This window comes from Dasypus novemcinctus, chromosome 2 (genome assembly GCF_030445035.2).
Source record: "Dasypus novemcinctus isolate mDasNov1 chromosome 2, mDasNov1.1.hap2, whole genome shotgun sequence".
Classification (NCBI taxonomy): domain Eukaryota; kingdom Metazoa; phylum Chordata; class Mammalia; order Cingulata; family Dasypodidae; genus Dasypus; species Dasypus novemcinctus.
Window position 1 is genome coordinate 5,672,713 of NC_080674.1, and position 25,685 is coordinate 5,698,397.

Genomic DNA, 25,685 nt, shown 5'->3' on the forward strand with positions numbered 1-25,685 from the left:
CTTCTTGACAGATTGTCCCTTTCATAATATGTAGTATCCTTCTTTGTCTCTCACAATTGTTTTGCATTTAAAGTCTATTTTGTCTGATATTAATACAGCTACTCCTGCCTTTTTTTGGTTATTGTTTGCTTATAAGATTGTTTTCCAACCATTCACTTTCAGCCTCCATGAATCTCTGGGTCTAAGATGTGTCTCTTGTAGACAGCATATAGATGGGTCATATTTCCTTATCCAATGTCCCAGTCTGAATCTTTTGATAGGTGAGTTTAATCCATTGACATTCTGTGTTATTACTTTCAAGGAATTATTTATGTTAGCCATATTTTGATTGGACTTGTGTTTGTCATATTTTGTTTGTTTGTTTCTTTTTCTTCTCTTTTTGTCTTTTTGTTGCTCTTACACTCTCCTCCAACTCTGCCTGTCCTGTTTTTTCCTTTCTTCCTGCAGAACTCCCTTTAGAATTTCTTGAAGGGAGGTTTCTTGTTGGCATACTCTTTCAATTTCTGTTTATCTGTGAATATTTTGAACTATCCATCATTTTTTAATGTGAGTTTAGCTGGATAGAGTATTCTTGGTTGGAAATTTTTTTCTTTTAGTACCTTGACTATATCATACCACTGCCTTCTTGCCTCCATGGTTTCAGATGAGAAATCAGCACTTAATCTTATGGCGCTTCCCTTGTATGTGATGGTTTTCTTCTCTCTTGCTGCTTTTAGAATTTTCTCTTTGTCTTGAGCATTGGATAATTTGACAAGTATATGTCTTGGGGTGGGCCTGTTGGGGTTTATAATGTTTGGGGTGCATTGTGCTTGTTGGATATATACATCTGTCTCTTTCAGTAGATTTGGGAAGTTTTCAGCCATTATTTCCTGCAACACTCCTTCTGATCCCTTTCCCTTCTCTTCTCCTTCTGGGATGCCTATAATACGTATGTTTGTGCATTTTGCATTGTCATTCAGGTCCCTAAGTCCTAGCTGGATTTTTTCTATCTTTTTATCGATCAATTCTATCTGTTTGATTTCTGATGTACTGTCTTCCACATTGCTAATTCTCTGTTCTGCCTCTTCTAATCTGCTGCTATTAGCTGCGAGTGTATTTTTGATTTATTGCACTGTGGTGTTCATTCCCATCATATCTGTTTTCTTTTTGCATATGTCTGCAATTTCTCCTCCAAGTGTTGTCTTCATATTGTTAACCTCTTCCTTTACTTCATTAAATTTGTCTGTGATATATGTTATGAGATCTTTAATTACTTGTGCGAAGTTCTGCTCTACTTCCTGGTTTTTAGTTTGTTCATTGGATTCAACCATGTTTTCCTGACTACTGGTTTGGTTTGTAGATTTTTGTTGCTGTCTGGTCATCATTTTATCTTGACGGGTTTAATCAGTTCCTTAACTTCTTTGTCTACTCTTGGGGATTAATTAGCTGTTGTTTTTGCATAAGTGTTATATCTTCTCTTTGTCACTTTGTTCTTCTTATTCTAATTTCTTATTGCTGGCTGAGTTCACTTTGAAGGAAAGTATTAGGGCCAGGGAAAGGCGATTGTGTAAGAAAGGAAAATGTGTAAAGTAGTATTGGTAATAAATGTTAACAGAGCAACAATATGAGATCTGGGAGGATGAATATTAGATTTGTGTAAGTTGTGTAGAGTTATAGCAGTAAGTAGAGTACCTATAATGAGGTAGTCGACTGAATATGGGAGGAATATGGTATGAATTAAAAAGCTATTGTTTTCATGAGAGAGGGAAAGAGAAAAGAAAGGCAATAGTTTCAAGAGTGGATAAAAGACAGAAAACAAAAAAAAGGTATTAGAAAGTAAGAGTTAGACAATTTGGGGATCAAAGAAAGGGAGGTGGAATATAGGAGAGACAGTAGATGATGGAGGATATCAAGATGTGGGGGAAAGGGGATAGTGTAGGTAGCCAAAATCATTTCACACAGAAATGAGGCAATGGAGGATGAGGAAAACCAGGAAATGTGAGGTGTTTCCTGCAGCACCTATTGTATAATTAAGATAAAATAAAATAAGAAGAAAATGAGGGACAAGAGAAAAGAAAAAAAAAAGAGAGGAGAAAGAAAGAAAGAAAAGGGGGGTGGGTAAATAAATGGGAGAGGAATAAGTAAGGAAAAGAAAAGAAGGTATAGAACACCAACAACAGCAACAACAAAAAATTCCTAAATAAATGAAAAAAAAAAGACCTTGGGGGATACAATGGGAGAAAAGACTAGGAAATAATGCAATATTACCAACCAGGACAATAAAAAATAAAAAATTAAAATTAAAATTAAAAAAAAAAACGCAAACATTGAGGGCTAGGAAAATCAAGGACCTCAGATGGACCTTAGGGTTTGGTGGATTCAGGGATGGAAAGTCTGTGATATTGCAGACTCAAGAGGTGTGAGTCTCTGGGGTGTGGGCCACCAGGGTTTAGGGGACACAGACCTGGCAACCTCAAACCCGGTTAACAGGGAGCCTGGGATCACTGCAGTGCAACACAGCCTTCAGGGTTCCCCACAGCTGGGTGCCAGCCCTATGGGGGAGGTCACATCCGCAACCTCTGACCTATGTGTCAGAAACCCGCAATTACCCCTCTCACTAGGGTCTTTTCTGTGGCTGCATCACCAATTCGACTTCAGGACACCTCCCACCCTGTAAGCCCCCAAAACAGCCTGTTGGGGGCGCCTCTATATTGCAGCCAATTTAAGGATGCTGCAGATCCGCAGCCAGGCCTAGGGGGTGGGGCTCTAGCCAGAAGCACTGTATCAGAGTCTGAACCCGAAAATCCCAAGCCTCACAAAAGATTCCCCTAATCAGCTCCCAGACGCCTCCCACTCTGCATGCCCCCAAATAGCCTCCTGGTGATGTCTCTTTACTGCCAGCAATTTAAGGCTGCTGCAGATCAGCAGCAGATCAGCAGCAGGCCTTGGGGGCGGGGCTCTAGGCAGAAGCACTATTATTCGTGTCAGAAATCAAAAATTCCCTGCCTCACAAAAAACTCCCGTCTGTCTCACCAAATGGGTTTGCGAAGGCCTCCTGCACTGTAAGCCCCTTAATAGCCCGCTCAGGGCTTATGAATTCCCCAGTACCGCAGCGCCTCCAGGAATCACCGCTGTGGTGCTGGTGCCCCGGTTCCGCCTGCCCCAGGGGGTAGCATCCTGCGCACAACCCCTAACTCCATGTAAGAAAGCCTCAATTTTATCTCTTGCATGAATTTTCTCTGTTACCTTCCCACCAAATCAATGTCCAGACACCTCCTGCCCTGCAAAATCCCAAAACAGCCTGGTCCTGAAGAATTTCTAACGCTGTCCAGCCGCTTCTTTGCAGGAGAGACTATAAGGTGCACTCACTCAACCACCATCTTGTCCCGCCCCACCTAGCCTGCCCTCTGACGCCTGCCAAGCCTGAACAAATTCTTGAAACACAATTGGTACAACAAGCAATAAAATGTATATTCCAGTAATTATTATTAAAAGCATGAGTCCAAATTGTGTTATCCATCCACAAATTCCATTGATCCAGGAATGAATGTCAGGAAATAAATCTGCCCATTGAAATGTTTGTATCTAACCAATTTCAAGTAATACTCTAACTTGAATTTTTAATGTTTAAATTGTTTATTACAGTGCCAGATTTATTAACATAAAAGCAACATTATGTATATGGGCACAAGTGCTAACCTGCTGCATAGTCAGAATATTTAGAGCCGTATATTTGTAAAATCACAGGTGTCAGGGTCTTTACTTCATCTTGGAGGGTCTGAAGCATCTGAGGGTAGTCCCAAAGCTTCATTCCATATGTATAATTGCTTGCCCCAGGTCATATGTCCCCAAAGGAGGTCTGCTGGTGTGTTGTATTAGTCAGCCAAAGGGGTGCTGATGCAAAATACCAGGAATTCGTTGGTTTTTATAGAATATTTATTTGGGGTAGGAGCTTACAGACACCAGGCCATAAAGCATAAATTACTTCCCTCATCAAAGTCTATTTCCATGTATTGGGGCAAGATGGCTGCCCACAGCTGGGAGGGTTCAGCCTTCCTGGTTCCTTCTCTTCCCAGGGCTTGCTTCTCTCTGGGCTCAGGGTCCTCTCTTCCCGGGGCTTGCTTCTCTTTCCTCTGTGTGCTTATTACAACTTGCGACTTCAGAATCAAACCCCAACATCAGAACTCCAACATTAAAAAACGCTCCTACTCTGTCTTTTGCCATGTCTTTTATCTGTGAGTCCCCACCTACCAAGAGGTAGGGACTCAATACCCTACTGTCGTGACCCAATCAAAGCCCTAATCATAATTTAATCATGCCCAGGTACAGCTCAGTTTACAAATATAATCCAATATCTATTGGAATTCATTACTATATCAAACTGCTACATGTGTGAAGGAATGAAATCCCATATTATGGTATGTTATCACTGGGAGATATTATACCTTTATTGTCAGGTTGAGACTCAGTGTACAAAGAATCCTAAATTAACTGTTTGGCAAGCAATTAGAATAGACAATTTAGTCACAGTTGGAGCAAAGTATCTTATTCAACACCTTTGCAACCTATCATGGGGAAATACTTCATATATTTTTTTCACAAGAGATAAACATTGCATCAGGTAAATTTATGTGTAAAATAGAACTACATCAAATAGTAGTCTACAAGACCAATAAATTGGAGGTTTAATTAAATTAGAAGAAAAAACAATATTTCTGGTGAGGAGCTTCAAAAGAATAGAGGCAAATCCTCTGATTGTATGCACAGTATTTCCTTTTTAAGTTCATCCAGAGTATTGACCACCCCAGAAAACAGCAAGCATATTGTATTATATAAGAGAATAGCAGACATAAATTGTAGGTAAATTTTGAAACTGTGTGTGAAGGTCAAATTAATATGACTAATATAGTACCATTTATTTTATTTTATTTTTCTATGTTTTTTTTTCCTCTGAGAGATATATTTATTTATTTTTCTTCTTTATTTTCTTTTAAATGTTACATTCAAAAAATATGAGGTCCCCAAATAACCTCCCCCACCCAATCTACCCCTCCCACATCAACAAACTCTTCCATTGTTATGACACATCCACTGCACCTGGCGAATACATTCTGGAGAACCACTGCAGCACATGGACAGTGAGTACCATTTATTTTAAGGCCAGTATCCTTAAAAGCAGGGAGCCATTTAAGATATTTATCATGAAACAATAAGATTTGGTCACCTAATTCAGAGGGAACTTCTCCTAAGTGGTGTTTCCCATTTGGGTATGCTATGGAAAGAGGAAAATTTGCAGTAACATAGGAAATTTTCATTAGCATAGGAGAGAGTAGAGTCTATAAATGTATTAGCATTAGTAGTTGTTTGTATTTTACATCCCTTTTGGTATTAAAACAGTTCTAAATGCAGTTGCAAGGAGATGGATTTATGTAAATTTCTGGAGGTTTTCTTTCAGATATCAATTTTGTGTAAAACCAGTGATAGTTTGGGTGGGCTATATCAGACAATTTTTTTATATTGCTGTAGCTAAAAACATGGTCTAAATTTAAAATACTTGGAATGAATAAGTATAACACTATAATTAAAGTTTTCATTTGGCACTAGGAAAGACTGGCAAATACATCAATGACGAATCAAAATGTAGCAGTGATATTTTTAGATAAGGGGGCCAAATGGGAAAAGTTTAAGTCTGGAATATCTTGTTCTGTGATCTTAGGTAAAGTTGTCCTCCTCTTGTCTGCTTCTGAGACCTGTTGGTCCTGATACTTAGTTTCAATTTATAGTCAATGGATGAATGTTTAATTTTAGTGCCTTAGAGATATGAAATCCAAGGATTAATTTTCTGTATTTTGATAGCAATAAAAGATTTTTGTATGCCTGATCAGATCTTTTTTTCTGAGTGCGGCAGTTTGGGATTATTTTATGAATCCCCAAAAGAGGAAGATAATGTTCGCAAACTAACCTATTCCTCAGAGTATGATTCCCTTTGATTGTATTAAATTCAGGTGAGGGGACTTTAATTAGATTATTTTATAAGATTTCTTTTGGACTTTTGATTGTATTAGGTCAGTGAGCTGTGACTCAGGTTGAGTCCCTGGTTTCTTGGTGGGTCTGATATAAACAGACTCACACGGACAGAGAGAGTTAAAAAAGGGACCCCGCATATTTGAATCTGCAGTGTGAGAGACAGGATTGCTTAAGCACAAAGTCTCCAAGGGGCTGGGCCCACGGAGCTGTTCAAGAGGAAATCGGTCCTGCTAGGCTTGATAGCTCACAGCTGAACATAGGAAGAGAGCAGAATAGCTGAGACTGATACAGGCCTGAAAGAGACAAGATTGTGCCTGGTTGATAAGAGCTGAGCTCCAAGAGACAGTCAGTTCTAAAGGGGAAAGCAGAGACCTCAGCAGAGATTGGTGGCCATCTTGCTTCAACATTTGGCAACTGACTTGGATGAGAAAGCACCTCTTATATTGCCTTGACTTGGACTTTTTAATGGCCTTGGAACTGTGAGCTTTTACCTCAAATAAACACCCTTTATAAAAGCCTACACATTTCTGGTACTTTGCATTGGTAGCACTTTGGCAAACTAAAATACTGAAGTTTAAAATATATCTTCAACATTTGAGGTCTCAAAGAGAAATCAAGAGAACATTATCTAGGACTTGATTAGGGGTTAGCAAAATAAAATTCTCAAGCATTTAAACAGTTAAGCAAGGTCATGGGTCATTGCAAAACAACACTTGGCTCCCTATTTAACTAAAGTAGTAATAAAAATTAGAAAACTTATAATGAGAGGGAGTAAGATTATTCAAAGTTCAAAAAACTAGTTTTATACTGACTACTTGAAAGAACAAGAAACTTTTTAGAACTTCTTACTAAGAACAGATCAACAATCCAAGGACATTTTGTCTTTGTATAAAGAAAACCCAGTTCAGTATATTATTTATTAGGAAAGCCCTCAAAAATCTTATAAATAAACCCATCAAATCTTACCTAACTTTGACCTCATGAATGAAATTTCTTCTCTGCAAACCTTCCATGGCTTTCCATATCCATTTAGGTCCTGTCCTGCATTTTCTTTATTTTCATTTTCCAACAACCAGCCTTTTACTGTAAGACAAAATTACTTCTGCTTTTTCCTCAGTGTGATGGTTTGATTGGATTGGACTTAATTGTGGGAATTTAGATTGGATTGCTTCAATGAGGTGTGACCCAGGGTGGATCTTGGTCCTCTTGCTGGAGTCTTTTATAGATGGAGGACTGAAAGCAACAGACACACAGAAAAAATCAGCAGAGACAGAGAAACCCTGAGAGCCTGAGAGAGAGGTCCTGGATGCCAGAGACTAGAATCAGCTAAGTACAGAGGCACAGAAAGAGGTCCCCAAGAGGCTGAAATAGATGAGGCCCAGAGGAAAGCTGAGCTGGGGAAGAAAGTAAGCCTGGAGGAGAAGGCAGAGACCAAGACCTGCAGAGATGCCATTTTGCCTTGCCATGTGTTATTAGTCCAGGATCACCAGCAGCTGACATTTGGTGAGACAACATCTCTGATGATGCCTTAATTCAATTCCACAGCCTCAGAACTGTAAGTTTTTAACCTAATAAATTCCCATTGTAAAAGCCAACACATTTAGGGTGCATTGCTGCCAGCAGCTTTTAGCAAACTAAAACACTCAAGAAAAACACATTTTGAATACTTAAATTACCATAAAAGATTCTAAAACTGTCTTTAAGGTGACATCCTATAACATGTAATTATTGTCAAAATCGGTACTTAATTGGATTATTGCAAATTTTATAATCATTTTTATCTTAAAGATTTAGTAAAAATAGCATTAGCTTATTTGATCAGTAAATCTTAACCTGGTATAAATTTAGGAAGAACATATCCAAGTAAAAATAAAAACATATTTGTATTATAGCTAACACTAATAACTCAAATTTAACCAAAAATGTAGTCTCATTTGCTAAAGATCTACATAAATTATGCAAACTTTGGTATTTAGGAAATATTTGGATTAGGTTTTAAGAACATTTGAAGCACTGTAAGCTCAGTTTCTTTAATCCCTGGGATTTAGAAGTATTTAATTTATATAAATGGTTATTTATCCTTAAGCCAATCCAAATAAAATTCCTTTAAAGAATTTTACAAGTTATTTTGACAATGCCGTTTGCAGGGAAAAAATACTTTGTATATACTACAGATACATAAACATTCAGACAAGCACAATAAAAGAACTTACAATTCAAATTTTTTGAGCCACAAGTCAAACAAATAGACTCTAAAAGCACAAAATGACAAAAACATATTTAAAAAGCCCTTACTAGATTATATAGAAGTGCTGGTTTTTAATCTTTGTCTTGACAGATGGTAGGTATCTATTGATCTCCATGCTTCTGAGTGAGAACTCTCAAGGGTAAATCACAGTTAGGTGAGCCTAAGGATGTGTGTTCAGGAGTTGAGGCTTTAGTAGACTTTGAAAAGGGAATAGTTAGTTAAGAGTTGGGACTCAGGTGTGACAATGGCCAGCATGTATGAAAAATACTTTGATTGGGAATAATTTAGGTATTTTTTTTTGGCCAGTGTTTTGGTGTGTCCCTAGAAGGGAAGTCAATTTAGGCTTGTACCATTCATCTAGGCACTGGATGATGTGGAATATATTTTTATGAGGAGGTTTCTTCCTTTGGAGATAACACACAAAGCAAAGAAATGTTCAACATGTGGTGGTCCTGTTGTTGCGGTAAGAGGCTAGAGTGGTGGGCAAAAGAAGTTTTAACCAGTTACATTTCTTTTGCAATAAGTCTGATTTTTCTTGGGGTCCTGGAAACCCTTTATAATGGGTCAGAGTCAGCCCTTTTCTTGTGCACTGGGCTCAGCAGATGGCCCAGATTTTAGGGGAAACTGACTTAGAGACACTGGAGGATCTGTGGGAAGGGCAGTGGGTAAGAGGCACTTGAGTTTAAGGAGAGCAGTAGGACTAGAATCAAGATTGTTTAGTGTTTCTTCTGCACACTTTAAGGAATCTTTCAAAGAGTCAATTTTAGAGTCATTTTGCCCCTTAGAAGTTTCTGAATACTAATATAAAAGAGCTCCTCACGCATTTTGTGGTGTCCAGGAAACTCTTTGCAAATGCAGCTCTCAAGTGTATTATTTCAGTGAGCTCTAATGTTCTCCAGGTGGACATTGGAAACTCAAGCCTCCCTGATAATGTTTACCCATTCGTTCAGAAACAAACATGACCCAGGTCTATAGGGAGGAAACATATAAGTAACAGATGCCTTTGCTGAAGGAAAGGAGAGAGATTCAAGTTTAAATTGAGGAGAGCCCAAGTTCATTCAAAGGTTCTGAAAATGAACTATATAGGGTTCTGGAAAGAGAACATGGCTGTCCTCAGGTATACTGGAAGCACCAACACAAAACAAGAAACTCACCAAGGAGACATCTGGACTAGGATGAACCCAAACCGAAATCAAGTTCAACAATAAACCTTAAGAGCTCAGTGCAGAGAAGGCAGAGCTCAGATCAGGGAGAAACTTACGCTTCTCTCTCTGCAAGCAGCAAGAGAGCAGTGGATGCAAAGGGATGTGTGAGAACCAACACCTGGTCACTCACCAGCTCCAGAAAGCTGGGATCTTCTCCAGTACTGACTTCAATGCCAGAAACTGTCAAAACCAACTGAATGACCAAGAATAATAAATACAAAAGGTTTATTGAAAGAAAAACTGCTTGAGCTGGAAGAGCTGAAACTAAAATAAAAGCCTCGAAATAGTCAGCAAGTTACATTGACTTCTACGTGCAATTAAGGGATTTCCAAAGGGGAAGTTACAATAATTGGGTGGCATTTAGGTTTCTTATTATACAGGAGGAGCTTACAAATGGGAATCATCATGGATTGCTTATTACAGTATATTTGTCTATTTCTGATATGCTATTTCTATTGGACCAAAACCAGAATATTTCCAATTGTTGCTTAAACTGCAAATTTTTTAGAGCACATTCCATTTTTTCAGAAAGCCCCCACTTTTATTTTTAACTCTTTAGAAAGTTCCTCTGACTTGGAAAAGGGGTCACTTCTGACAATGTGAGTATAAGCAATCAATTTATTTTGCTTAACATTGTAGCAAAGATCTACTTTTTAATAGTGCTGCAATCATAAATCAGTTGATTAACTTCTTTGAAAATCTATATTCACCTATAAAATGGAAATACAGTTCTATGTGAATTAGCTCATAGAGTTATTGTCAGAGTCAAGGCCAACATATAATAATGGGTCTAGATGTACAAGCTTAAAAATAGCAACTCAATAGCAGATGCTTTCAATGAATTCCTTGATTACCATTTTCCCCCATTCTCTTTTTCTTTTCTTTGTCACTGTCTTTCTGTTTCTGTCTCCTACTCTTCCTCTTCATCCTTGTTATATCTGCATTGTTTGAGGCACAGTGCTAGCCACTATAAGTTATATAGTTTCATTCCTATGAGAGAAGTATCATTACTATCTCCATTCATAACCTCTTTTAAGTGAACAATGGTTTGACTTGATAATCCTTCATTTTGCTAGAGATTCAGCTGCCATTGCAAATTATTAGTTGGAAGGCTTTTGTGTCATTTGTTCTCTGTGCAGCAACAATGAAATGCTGTTGATACTCTGAGATGACAGATCTTCGCACAGGAATTCTATGTCTTGTCACTGTGAGCATTCATAAAGACAGTTCTGGTTGTCAGAGCCCATGGATTCCAATCACAGCTCTGCTATTTGTCATTTAATAGAATTCTTAGCTAAGTTTTCCCACTTTCCAAGTGTTCATTTCTGCTTCATTGAAATAGAAATGAAGATAGCTACCTTATGTGCATAACATTGCACATAGTAGGAGCTCTACAAGTTATAATTTCTTTTGCATTTATTACATCAGTGCACATTTCAGTAACTAATTGGCTGGGTGTAATTCAATGTAGGCCCAAATGATAACCCGTTGGGGACATGACTAATTGTAAGACATGGCCTCAATGACTGGTATCACTTTAGTTTGGAGGTGGTTGAATAAAAAAGGTTTTTGGTAGTTGTGATTATACCACAGCTCCAAACTCTTCTCAAAGAATAAAAAATAATGGAGCTCTTAATATAGAATATAAAAATAATAATTATAATGATTAACATTTCTTAAATCCCTAATATGTGTCAGGCACACTTCTGAATACGTCTCATGCATTAAAGCATGTAATTCACACAACTATTTTATGATGTAGTTATGCTATGCACCCCACTTTTCAAATGAAAGAGGAATTTCAGTGACCTAACCAAGATCACACAGCGCACAAAGCCTGGCAGCTGAGGTATTTTCCACAGCAGTCAGGCTCTGAAGCTTAGGCTGTACGCAGAATTATCCAACAGAACTGTCTGAGATAATGGAAATGTTCCATGCTTGTGCTGTCATAATGGTAGCTGCTCATCACATGAGGCTCTTGAGCATTTGAAAAGTGGCTAGAATAACTGATGAACTAAAATTTTAATTTATTAAATTGATTTAAATAGATCCATGTGGCTCCATTGCTGCCTTAAAAGTGCATCTCTAACTCTCATGTTCTCCTCCCTCTCCAGTAAAAATGAAAACATCCAAACATTCACAATTAAATCAAGAGACATAAATTGAAAATGAAAAATTCAATACCTTTAGGAAGGTTTTGTTGAGTTGATTATTTGTATTTATGTTTGATGGTGTATGACCAAGTCATTTTTTTCCAGCTTTGTTTAGAATTTAAGGCCTTAAATTCTGCTCTGATAAATGAAATCCAAAAGCAATAATATAATATGTATGGGCTATGTCACTACATGGAAAAAGAAAGAGTTTAGAGCAAAACACAGTGTAATCAGAGCTAACAGAGAGAGATGGGCCTGATGAGTGTTTTCATGACAGGTGACAGACAAGGAATTTACCAGATGTGATGGTTAGGTTAATGTGTCAACTAGGCCAGGTATTACAGATGGTTCTACACAATAGGCAGGTACCACCCAAAAGTGGACAGCTGCAGCACTATATCCCTTTTCTGGGACATCCCTGAAGGACAGTGGGGAGGGCAAATCCTCCCAGTGGGCAGAACTTTGAGCAGTGCACCTGGTTGTTCATTTTGCTAGGAAGAAATGGCCTGAGGTGCATTTGTACACTGAATCGTGGGCTGTTGCCAATGGTTTGACTGGATGGTCAGGGATTGGAAGGAACATGATTGGAAAATTGGTGACAAAGAGGCCTGGGGAAGAGATATGTGGATAACCCTTTCTGAGTGGGCAAAAAACATGAAAATATTTGTGTCCACATGAATGCTCACCAGAAGGTGACTTGAGCAGAGGAAGATTTTAATAATTAGAGTGGATGAGATGACCCATTCTGTGGCTAATGCTCAGCCTCTTTCCCCAGCAACTCCTGTCATTGCCCAGTGGGCTCATGAACAAAGTGAGCATGGTGGTAGGAATGGAGGTTATGCATGGGCTCAGCAGCATGGATTTCCACTTACCAAGGCTGACTTGCCTACAACTACTGCTGAGTGCCCAAATGCCAGCAGCAGAGACCTACACTCAGCCTCTGATATGGCACCATTATTTGAGTTAACCAGCCTGCTACCTGGTGACAGGTTGACTACATTAGATTTGTTTTAATTGGAATAGACACATACTCTAGGTATGGGTTTGCATTTCCTGCACACAACGCTTCTTCCAAAACTATCATCCGTGGACTTACCATATGTTTTACCTACTGCCATGGCATCCACACAGCATTGCTTCTGATCAAGGAACCCACTTCACAAGGACCTTATACGGAAGGTTCAATGCAGATCAGCAGAATATCCATGTCTACATAAAATAACATGACTTTAAAATGCTGTTTGACCTAAAGTAAGGGGGAAATGGAAAGGAGAAATGAGTTTATATGGCTACGAGTTTCTAAAAAAGAGTCTGGAGGCTGGCAGAAGGATTGCCCTCATGCACAACTGAGCAGAGTCAGAGAGACAGATAAAGCAGATACAACCCCCAGATATTGGTTCCTTTGAAGGCTAAAGAGACCCATGAGAGTTATGGCCATGGCCGATGGGGTTAACTACCAGGGCAGATGGCCCCTCTTTGGAAATGGTGTTTATGTGTGATGAATCTGGACTCAGATGGGATCTCCCTTCATAAGACTTTCATGCTAATGTGCTGGAGGTGCAGTTAACGTTGGGATTTAAGATATATTTAGGGGATTTGAATCTCTGGACTGACAATGTGATAGCCAGGTCCTGAGCCTCAACAGACTCCAGCACCTACAATCTGATTTATTGGACTTACCACACTCAGCTAAGATGGAGTTGAAGAAGGACAATCACCACACCATGGAGCCTAGAGTGATTACAACTGAAAATGGGAGGATTGCATCCAGCATCCATGTGGAATTTGAGCCTCCTCTTGACATAGAGGTACAATGGACACAACCAATCCAATGTCCACATAGAAGAGGTGGTATTGGATTGAGAAAAGTGCACATGGTGGACGATGGGTATGGGGAAAGGCAGGAAGAGACGAGAGGTGGAGGTGTCTTTGGGACATGGAGCTGCCCTGGATGGTGCTTCAGAGGCAATCACCGGACATTGTAAATCCTCACAGGGCCCACTGGATGGAATGGAGGAGGGTATGGGCCATGATGTGGACCATTGACTATGAGGTGCAGAGGTGCCCAAAGATGCACTTACCAAATCCAATGGATGTGTCATGATGATGGGAATGAGTGTTGTTGGGGGGGAGAGGGGGAGTGGGGGAGCGGGGTTGAATGGGACCTCACATATATATTTTTGATGTAATATTATTACAAAGTCAATAAAAAAATAAATAAATAAAAATAAAAAAAAAAAAAAAAAAAAAAAAAAAGGAACCCACTTCACAACAAACGATTTGCCCATGGAATTCACTGGTCTTACCACATTCCCCATCACCCTGAAGCAGCTGAATTGATAGATGGTGGAATGGCCTTTTGAAGACTCAATTACAGCATCAATTAGGTGGCAATACCTTGCAGGACTGGGGCAATGTTCTTCAGGGGGCTGTGTATGCTCTGAATCAGCATCCACTCTATGGTGCTATTTCTCCCATAATCAGGATTCATGGGTCCAGGAATCAAAGGGTGGAAATGGGAGTGGCACCACTCACTATTACCCCTAGTACCCACTAGGAAAATTTTTGCTTCCTGCCCCTGCAACCTCAAGCTCTACTGGTCTACAGGTTTTAGTCCCAAAAGGAGGAGTGTTGCCACAAGGGAAAAAAATAATGATTCCACTGAACTGGAAGGTAACAGTGCCACCTGACCACTTTGGGCTCTTATAATCTCTGAATCAACAGGCAAAGAAAGAAATTACTGTTCTGGCTGGGGTGATTGACCCTGACTGTCAAGGGAAAATAGGACTGCATCTGCGTAATGGGGGTAAAGAAGAATTTGCCTGGAATAAAAGAGATCCTCTAAGGCATCTCCTAGTACTCCTATGATTAAAGTCAATGGAAAATTACAACAGCCTAATCCATGCAAGACTAACAATGGCCTAGAATCTTCATGAATGAAAGTGTGGGTCACCCCACCAGGCAAAGTACCATGTCCAGCTGAAGTGCTTGCTGAGGATAATGGAGACATGGAATGGGTAGTGGAAGAAGGCAGTGATAAATATGAACTTCGACCACGTGACCAGTTACAGAAAACGAGGCTGTAATGGTCGGGAAGCTTTCTTTCTTGATTCATTTTGAGTATGATTGTATATGTACACAAAATGAATTTCTGTATCTTCTTCCCCAATCTTTTCCCTTATCATATGGCAAGTTTCATGTCCTAATATTTGGGAATGTCAAGTTTAAAAGTGAATATTACCCAAGAACTTGCACCCTATTCTGTAGGGAATTAATATGTTTCCAGTCATATGCAGGAAAGTTGAACATTGTTAGGCAGAAATATATATATATTTGCATATATATATGCATGTCTGTTATTGTTTTATTTAGAGAATAAGTACAGTTTAAGGTAATGTGTATGGATGCCAAGTTGACAAGGGGAGGACTGTTATGGTTAAGTGAATGGGTCAACTCGACCAGGTAATTGTACCCAGTTGTTTGGTCAAGCAAGCACTGGGCTAATTGTCATACAAGAACATTTATGGACTTGAGTCACCAGTGACTTTACTGCATAGATAGCGGATTACATTTACATCAGGGATATTGCCACCAGCAATAAGTGATGCTTTTTCCAATCAGTTGAATGCCTTAAAAGGGGAAGTGATTTCAGCATTCAGAAAGAATTTCCCAGCTCATCATTGGACAGTCAACATCTCCCAGAAACTCATCAAGAACCTTCATTGGACTTTCATCAGAGCCCCTGGTTTGTGGCCTGCCTGCAGAACCTGGACTTGTGCATCCCCATGGTCACATGAGAGACTCTGATAAAATATCTTACTATTGACAGATATCTGCTATTGATGCTGTTTTCCCTAGAGAACCCTGACTAATATACCAGAGCAGGATGAAAAGCCCACCAGGAAAAGATCAAAATCCTAAAAGAAAAATGGATAAAGACCATAAGGAAGAAACACAATGATGACAGACAAATGACAATTCAACATATGATGAGATGTCCAATTTTACTAATGATAAGAAAATGAGCACATACATGTGAATATTTAGGGAAGCAAGAAGACCTGAGGTTGAGCGCCAGATAGAGCTACCCAATGGGAAAGTTGTGGATCCACACCACTGGCTACCTCCAGGGGAAACGGTGGAGCTGGTTTCTCTTCCAGTCCTTAGAAATCAGCAGCCTCACCTTGGAATCCTGTCCTTAGAGCAGTCGAAAATGTAGTCCCAGGCCTGAACTTGGGTTTCCACTCTGCCAGTCACCAGTCTTGTTACTTGAGTTGGGTTGTTTCACCTCTCTCAGCCTCAGTCTCCCCACTTGCAGGAATTTGTAGGATAAGGATGCCCCAGTACAAATGGCAGCACCTGCAAAATCATTAGTCTCTGTGACATGGGCCCTCATTGCTGTATTCTATAGAAATGAAAACATGGCTGATGAACTTATCATCATTATTACTATTCTCAGTAACTCCAATTTTCTACTTTACTAAAATTTTTTGCCTAAGAATTTGAAGTGTATAAATTCAGTTCTTCAGAGGTACATAGAAAGGATTATTTATTATTTATTCATTCCGTAAATATGTTGCCTACTCAATGCACTGAGCCAGGTGCCTTGGGAGATTCACGGTAGAATATGATCATATCTGACCAGGTCTAGACAAGCAAGCTCCATATGAGCATAAAAATTACAACACAAAGCATATTGTTTTAAGTTCAATTTAGTGATCCCCACAAACCCATGATAGCTGGTTTCCTGTTTTCCAAACCACAGGAATATATAGGAACAGCCATTTTTATTGTTTACGTACCATGCTTTGTTATGATTAAAGTAATAGTTTTTACCTATTCAATTAAAATGCAAACTCAATTTAAAATGTATTTTCATACATATTTTAAAGGTAAAATGAACTATGTATAGGTGGAAAGAATTTATTTTTTTATTCTTAATAAAAGACTAAGTTTATAGACTGAAGAAATTCAAATTTATTTCTTCTTCATCAAGATGTACTTAATGTCCTCACAGATGGAAGGCAACATAAATTTACAGTATGTGTGGGCTTCTTGAGTCTAAAAAAGTTGTGTTATTATTTATATCTTACAGTAAGAAAGACCTTGTCTGGGGATAAGAAAAACAGCCTTAGGCTGTCAAACCTGGTTGACATAATTATTACCTAAAATGGATGAGGGTTTTCTTCCTGCTAAAACATAAAGATGAATTTATTACTCTGCACTTTCTGTGTGCTGGAATACCCAGAAATGTATTTGTGATGTGTGGAAAAATTAGGCTTTTAGTTAACTTATCATTGCCAACTATATCAGGGACTTGTCATTTCTCTGGACTCAAGGCTTAGGTGTGGAGGCCATAAAAAGAAAAACCAAAGTTGGTTTTGTCATACTTTCCCAAGAGAAGTTCTTGCAGCCTTGAATGTCAAGGTGATTTGTACATTGAAGGTAATTTTCATGTACTAGTTTTTTCTCATTTCCAAGTAGAAGGCAGAAGAAAATTGAAATAAAAACCACAATCACCGTAAGAAGAATGCTGAAATAGCAGACATTCATGCTTCCCATAAGCATGGTGTAAGTGTCTACTACGTCCCAGGTACAGTGCATAGTACCTGGGACACAATGGTCAATCAACATGACATAGTCTCCATCCTCAAGAAACTCATAGTCAAGAGGAATATATTGTGATTTGAGTCAGTGACACAGACTGGATGAAGTCAGCTAGATATGATATTTGACTACTTGGTAGCTTAGTGTATCTTCTGTAATAGATGGGTTCATGGGATACAAAAATCATCATACTTTGTGTATACCCACTCTTGTATGTTCATTCACAAGTCTCTGCCCCAGACTCCCTTGAACCCATCTTCCAATCTTCTATTTTCTAGGCTCCTGACCGGCTGGTCAAACCATTCCCCCCTGTGCATTTGTCACTATTCAGTGTACCCTGTGGTCATTTCTTTATTTACACACAGTGAATGACCCTGTTCATTTTCTATAACTCTGCGCATTGGGGGAGTTTCCCTCTCCACACTTGAGTGAGGCTGTAGTGCAGCTTGCACCAACATACTGAGCCAGTTCATCCATAGCACCTACCTTGTGTTTTTCTTCTTCCTTTAGCTGGTTATATGGGATATTCCATAATTCCAGAGGCAGGAGCTGAATATATCTTCTTCTGAGATAAGTGAGAGCATAGTTTTGGTTGCACATGAGATAGTTGTATTGCTTTAAGTGAAGGGTTCTTAATCTTTTTTGTTCCACGGACCCCTTTGCCAGTCAGGTGAAAATCATAGACCCCTGACTAAGTCCACACAATACTGTGTATTATTTAGTAAATATGTTACACCTACACCAACATGTCCCCAAAAGAATAATGTTTTTTTGAATTTCAATTCAAGCTCACATACCCCTTGTTAAAAAACCCTGCTTAAGCTAAACTACCACATGCCTTTTTATAATATTTATTTGAAAATTAATTAGGGTTTAAAGAGATATTTATGGGTGTCAAGTTGACAAGGAGAGGACTGTGGTGGATCTGAAGGTGTTACTCTGAACAGACTAAAAATCATTTCCCAAATTTCCTTTCCAGTATGTTTCCAGTTATAATGAAACACAAAAGTCATTTTGTGTGAGGTATGTAGGGTGGGAGTAAAAGAATGATCATTTTGCTTTTCATGAAAAGTCAGGAGGGCCAGGGCAGTTGCTTGTGTAGCACACACATTTTGTGGCACACACATTGTTATTTCTCTGCTAGCTCAGCTCATTGGTGTAGCCCAATAGCCAGAGCTGCAACTACTCTCTGGGTTTATCGTTTCTGGACTCATCGGTTTTTCTTGACAGTTGTATTCATTTCCTGTTCCTTCTGTAACAAAATACAACATTCTTAGTGGCTTAAAAAAACATAAATGTATCACCTTACAGTTCTGTAGGAGAAGTTGGACACAGGTGTCACTAGACTAAAATCAAGGGGTCGGCAAGGCTGTGTTCCTTTATGGAGGCCATAGGGGAAAATCCATTCCCTTGCCTTGTCCAGCTTCCTCGATGCATGCCTCCCTTTCTCCATTTTCAAAGCCAGCAGTTGTCATGTTTCTCCCTGATCGCAGCTGGGAAAGGTTCTCTACTTTAAGGACTCATATGATACACTGGTCCCATCTGGGTGATCCAGGGTGCTCCCTCTTCCTCTTAATCACAGCTGCCATTTAAGGTGCAGGCATAGGTTCTGGTGGTTAGGAGACGGATTTCTCTTGGGGGTGTATTCTGCCCTCCAGAGGCTCATCCACCACCACACTCTCGTTGCTCCTTTTGGTGGACTCTGGCTCCTCCTCCAATGGTGCTCCTATGTCCCACACCCTCCTTTCCATTAGCTGTTGAAGTTCTTTATTTCCACACCCACAGCACCAGATTCAAGATGTCTAAACACACCTTCCAGCCCAACTCAGTGCGCCCCTGATGCTAGTCTTCTTGTGTTTGTGTATGTTGTTCCCCTTCCACCTTCTAAAAAATATCTGGTCAGTTTACAGGACTGCACATGAAGAGATAGAATAAACTAATATATAAACAGCATTGGCTAAGTATGACGGACAGGTAGAAAAGTAAAGCTAGGGGTAGGAAAGGCTCATGCACAAAGCATAGTCACTAAAGCACTATTTAATCACCAGCATGGGATCACAGATACAGCTCTGAGTTTCCCTGACAAAAGGGCAAGGAACAAAATATGACCATTCACAAGGATATTTCCTGAGCACTCTTGGTAGCAAATTCTGTTTTTAAAAATTTTGCAATGATTTATTCTGTATAACTCAAATCTATAAAGAAGATTAAAGCCAAATGTTCCCTAATATCTTCTACCATCTCCATGCATGCCCTTCTTCTTTGAATATGTCAGGGTGGTACCTGCCTTTTGATGCCCTTTAATTCAATATGCAAAAGTTCTGTTATCCTGAGGCAGTCTCTTAGTTACTTTGAAGACACTCCTCTAGAAACTTTCTCAGTGAAAAGAGGTGACATCAAACAGAAATGCTACCTGGTGTAGTTAGCACCAAATCTGGTAATAGTCAGATTGTACTGGTTGGTGATTATGGGAACTTTCAGGGACAAACTGAGCTGATACTAACTTGCTTCTGCTAGTGAGCAACTATTTGCTTTACTCTAAGACTTTGAAAAATATTAGCACCTCTAACTCTGTATTCTTGTGAATGCTAGAAGGATGTATGCTCTTGGTTTCAGAAGGCTTCTGCACATTGACATTGCAGATGCAATCTCAACCTGAGTAAACTTTGAGTTCTCTTCTTCTTAGGACTCATTACAGACAACACTGCATGAGTCATTCTGTGACCTCATTCTTTAAAGCTGGAACAGAATCGTTCTTAGTGCTTCCCCACCACAGCCACCCTGAGGCCCCTGCCTAGAGATCCCTGAATCAAGGATTTTCTCATGTACTTTCTTCCTGTTCAGACTGCGAAGCACCCCCATGGACAGGAATGCCAAGCCAGGCAGAAAACGTCAAAGTCCTACAATTGTAAGACCCCAACTCCCTGGTTTAAAATGAACTGATTCACAAACCATAGGTGATTTTGCTGCAGGAAGAAAGGCCAAGCCAGCACCTTTGGAAATAAAACCTCTGCCAGAATGGGAAGAATTACAAGCCCAGTTAGAGCTCCCATCACCTGGACTTTGGCACAAGACTCCTCTAGGTTTCCCACGTCTCCCCGACCGTATTCAGTGCAGAGCACAATGTTAAGCAGTGACTTTTATGACTGTGAAGAGAACTATGTTCCCATGAACCCAAACCTGACTGGTGAAGACCCAAATCCTTTTGGCAGTAATAGTCTTGATGGAGGAATCAGTCCTTTGATAATGCCCAACAGAGACAGTTAAGAGTAATCCCTAGAGATTTAGATTCTGGGAAATCCACGTGAAAGAGCAGTGCCTCTGGCAGCATTGTAGCAGATGAGAGAGTGGATTATATTGTCGCTGACCAACAGAAGACCTTACCCTAAAGAACACTTGGGAAGCCTGGACCGATGGGAGACAGCCCACTGAACCTGAAACAGCAACCAAGAGCATAAGATGAAAATATTTCTTTGTTGTTTCTGAACACAAGAGAACTGAATTGTAGAAAATTCCTGACAACAGAACCACATGCAGAGCAGTGCTTAACTGAAGATGACTTGATACCTCTACTCTAGGTAGATCCTCAGATGAGTAGAGTTGAAGTCAAAGCTTTGCAGACATAATCAACCATTGGAGCCCCAAATGATGCTATGTGGTAACTGAACACTTCATAACACATAAATAATGTAAAAAATAGCATTGTTTAGCTCCCAGAGAAACATCTGTTCCACAGTTAACACAATGGCATTATTATTACTGTATGTATACACTTTTTAATTTAAAACATTGGTTTGGGCATTTCCAACATACTTTCACATAATTCCTTTGGGAGGACTTGCTTCTCCTCACACTACTCTCTATAGCAATACTAAGTTAATTAAGATTCTTTTAGATTTAGAAATTGCTGTTTTAACTACAGTTTAGCAGCATTAAATTAGAAGTGGATTCACAATTGAAAAACAATGATTCTTTCTTCCTGGAAAGTGGCCTTGCCCCAGCTATCTGTATCACCTGCTCCTTCTCTTCTTCTATGGATATGCTTCTGTGCTAGTTTGCACTCCCTATTTCATGCACACTGAATTACTTATTCCACATGCTTGTTGCTTGACATGCTATGTGTCTTAGCTTGCCAGAGCTGCTATTACAATTGCCACAAACTGGTTTGGCTTACACAGTAAGCTTTTATTGGTTCCTAGTTTTGAGGCAAGAAGTCCAAAAGCAAGGGGTCGAAAAGGCCATGCTTTCTCCTTGAAGTCTGTAGCGTTCTGGAGCTGGCTTGCTGTGATCCTTGGGGTTCCTTGGCGATCTCTCTCCTTGTGTCTGCTCTCCCAGATTCCGCTGATGTCTGGCTTCTCCCATGGCCTTCTCTGTTTCTGGTTTCTTCTCTCTATAAGGCCTCCAGTAATAAAGATTAAAACCTACCCTCATTCAGTTGGTCACAACTTAACTAAAAATACATCTTCAAGATGTCTATTGCAATGGGTTCACACCCTATTTTAGTTTGCTAAAAGCTGCTGGAAGCAATAGACCAGAAATGGGTTGGCTTTTATAGTAAGAATTTTTTAGTCTAAAAGCTTACAGTTTCTAGGTTGTGAAAATGTCTGTATCAGGCATCATCAGAGATGTTGTCTCACTCAAGGTCGGCTGCTGTGATTCTGGACAAGGAAGATGGAGGCATCTGCTTCTCTTCTGGGTCTCCTTGCTTCAGCTTCTGGCTGTTCCATCTGTGGCTTCCTCTCTCATGGGCTCCCATCTGAGCTCCTAGGGTCCTTCTCTCCATCTCTGCAGCTTTTTCTCTGTGTGCCTGCAGTTTTTTAGTCTTGTTTATAAAGGACTTACAGTAAGAGTATCAAGACCCATCCTGGATCTCACAGTTTAATCAAAGGCCCTTAAAGGAAGCAATCTAATCAAAAGGTCCTTCATTTGAATATAATCAGAAGTTTCCATTTATAGTGGGTTTACAGGCACAGGAATGGTTTGCTTTAAGAACAGGATTTTGTGGGCCCACAAAAAGCTCAAACCAGTACACCCCCACAGGACTGTGCATTAAGATTACAAACATGTCTATACTGGGGTACGGAATTTAACCCACCACAGTGTGTATTCAGTCAATCAACAGCCATTTGGTAGATTCAGGCAAGAGAACATCTTGAGGCCACCCCCCATATGTGTAAATATTTTAAAGTTATAAATCAAGAAAACAAAAAGTTAAATGAAATATGTTCCATCCTCTTATACTGACAAGTTATATTCATAAAGAACAAATACAAAAAAAAAGTACTATGCTATGTTTTTTTTCTCACATTTTTTATTTTTTAAAAGATCCTTCAATTACATAAATGTTGCAGAGAATATGTAGGGGATTCCCATTTGCCCTACTCCCCACATCTCCCACATTTTCCCACAGTAGCAACATTTTCATCAGTATGGTCCATTCATTGCAATTGATAAACACATTTCAGAGCATTGCCACTAAGCATGGGTTATAGTTTACTTTGTAGTTTACACTCTTTTCCATTTGACTCTAGGTTATGGCTGGATATATAATGACCTGTATCTGTCATTGTAATGTCATTCAGGATGATTCCCAAATTCTAAAAATACCCCCTCTCAAACACCCGTTTTTCCCTCTTCCTAATGCCAAAACATCCATGGGTCACAACAATGGTATTTTTTCCATTGCTAGAATCACAGTAAGTCTACAGTAGAATACTAGTAAGTTTATTTTAGTCCATAGTTCATTTCCCAGTCCTGAGGACTCTGGGTTGGTGATTCCCACTCCACCATTAATTGAGGGGGACTTTGATCCCACACATCCCACACATCTCTTGCTTGCAGTTGTAGGCACTCTCAGTTTCTTGGTGTGTTGTTTGCCCATCATCTTCTCCCTGTGAGTTGCCCTGGGGGAGTCCATTGAATTGGAGAGTAAGTGTTGCAACTCTGTTGAGATTCAGGCCTCACTCAGCTGGCTCAGGGACAGCTGAAAGATTTAAGTGTCTTGGATGTACACCTACCAACTCTAGTACTAATTATAGGTTCAAAGAGAAGGACAGAAGAGTCATGTATAGGGAAACCACTGCTGAGTCTAACTCTGTCTCACTGGGGAACATAAACACCAGATTAGGGCCTGCTGGCAAGGGGCCAAATTCCTGAGATATCTGCCCTGACTGTGGTATCTGGATTTCTCCAAATTCCAGAGGAGCCTCACTATTTGGGGTAGAATTTTCTTTGGCTGTCAATGAGCTCCTGTTGAGACGTGCTTAAGTGTTACCTCTGGGATGGCCTCCCGACTCACTGTGAAGTCTCCAAAAGTCCTCAGCATATCAAAAGCAATTGAAATTAATAATCATCGCTCCTACTGGGTTTTCTGTTCATGGATAAAATGCTGATTACATAGCAGTAAAATAACATACCTTTATAATTTGTACATTACTATGTAGTTATTCCATATGATGTAATGTTACACAACTGATGTTCTTTTTAAATTTTATGATATTTAAGATGCAGAAAATGAGTCAGGATGGCCAAGTGGTCTAAGGCGTCAGATTCAAGGTGCAGAAAAAGTGTATTCATATGTAAACATTTGGAAAAATTAAATTTATTTCTTGGATGTTTTTCCAAACCTGTCATTTCTACTCTAAACATGCCAAATTATCTACTAAAATTAAAGGGGAAATTATAATTGATGACATAATTTTAAATAAAAATATTTACACTGAATTTCTTTAAGTTTTGAAAATACATTGAAGTAGTTTTAGCTATTTTCATAAAAATGACAATAGTGCTCAATTTCCTTTTGTTACCAATGTAAAATGTCACGATTATGCCTATCTGTCAGTCTTCAGCAAGACCCTCCAATAAACAAATATTCCCACAATATGCTTCTCAGCCACGTGGTGCAACCATGGGGGAAACCTCACTTGGGAGCAGCTCCCAAACCACAAAGTAGCCCACAAGACAAAGCACCAGAAGCTTTGTTCTACTAGGAAACATACTTCGTTATGGAAGAGCCTGTCGAGCCCGTGGTATCTGAGAGGAGGGATCTGACATGCTGTTTGCTGTTCCCTTGTCTCCTCTCTTACTTGGATGCTTCCACCTTTCAAAGTCACCCCACACCCCAAAGGCGTCTCTGCCTGTATGTTGCACTCCTTGATTCCAGAAATGCTCTTTCTTCATTTGTTTGTTTGTTGCCAATCTTCCCACACGAGAAAGTGAATTCCCCGGGGGAAGGGAGTGAGCTTGTCAAGCTAAATGACAGACAAGCCACGCAGCTCTGAGCCACAAAGCAGGGACATGAATCCAAACCTGGGGATTTGACAGCCTGCTGCTGGCACAGAAGTGTCCGTGGATGTAGTCTCAAGGAGCGGAAGTGGAGGTACCCAGAGGTAGCGTCTCACTTCTCTTTGTTCTTGGAGCTCTTGGACTTTTCCTGGGCAGTGCGGTAATCAGTCTATTTGATAGTATTTGTTTACTTTTTCCTGATTCCCCTGCTCCCTTGAAAACACTGTGGGAGTAGAAAGAGTGTGACATGTATTGCATCATCTAGAACTGAGATTTTATCTTTTACAATAAAGCTGCCTTTGTTGTACTGGTGATTCTTTCTATTCTCTATAGTCACTTACTGTGAAAGTAGAGAGTGTCATAATAGCATAGCAGTATGCTTCCAGGGAACGCATAAATTACAATGCCAGCACTTCAAAAAAGGTGTTGGCTGTTGAATGACTTACTTTTCAAAGAGAAAACTGTTTGTTTAGAACCACTTCCTGACTTCGACTGAATGTGAAACTCCAATGATCACTTGGAACAGGACTCTGAAACAAAATGGTATTTGAATTAATTCCTTAGTCATTTCAACAGGCGTATTTGAGAATCAACTATGCTGCCTGTTGTTTTAGGTGCTGCAGATGTAGAATTGAATCTCATAGTCCCTATCTTCAAAGATGAGTTTTCTTATAGAGAAGGAAGACAAGTGAAGAAAACACTAAAATAGAGAGGTAGGCAATATTTTCTTTTCATTTGTGTTTTTCTGGCAACTGTCACCCTGTCTGGCACAAAGTGAGCATTTACTGGACTGAGGTTGGATATAAGAATAGTTAAACTATTCATGAGTCATTTTTCAATGAGCCAGCCAAGCCTACAGAACTTTAGCTATTTGTGTTATACTGTAATAGAACCTGGTTCTCAGAGAAAAATTTTCTATCATTTTGCACATATTAAATATCCTAATTTTTAACTGTTAGAAGGTCACTGAAATTGCTGATCTTCCCCACAATAGAGATCTCCAAACTCAGAAGTTAAGGTAAATTTTCTATATTGTTAAAACCAGCAAGTAAGCTTGTAAGTCATGTTAATTGCAAATGATATGAAGACCGATGAGGTCCTAGGACAATTAAATTTACAAGTAACATTTTAAAGGTAAAAGGATTAAAAATACAGGAGAAATGGAAAAGACAGAGAGAATAC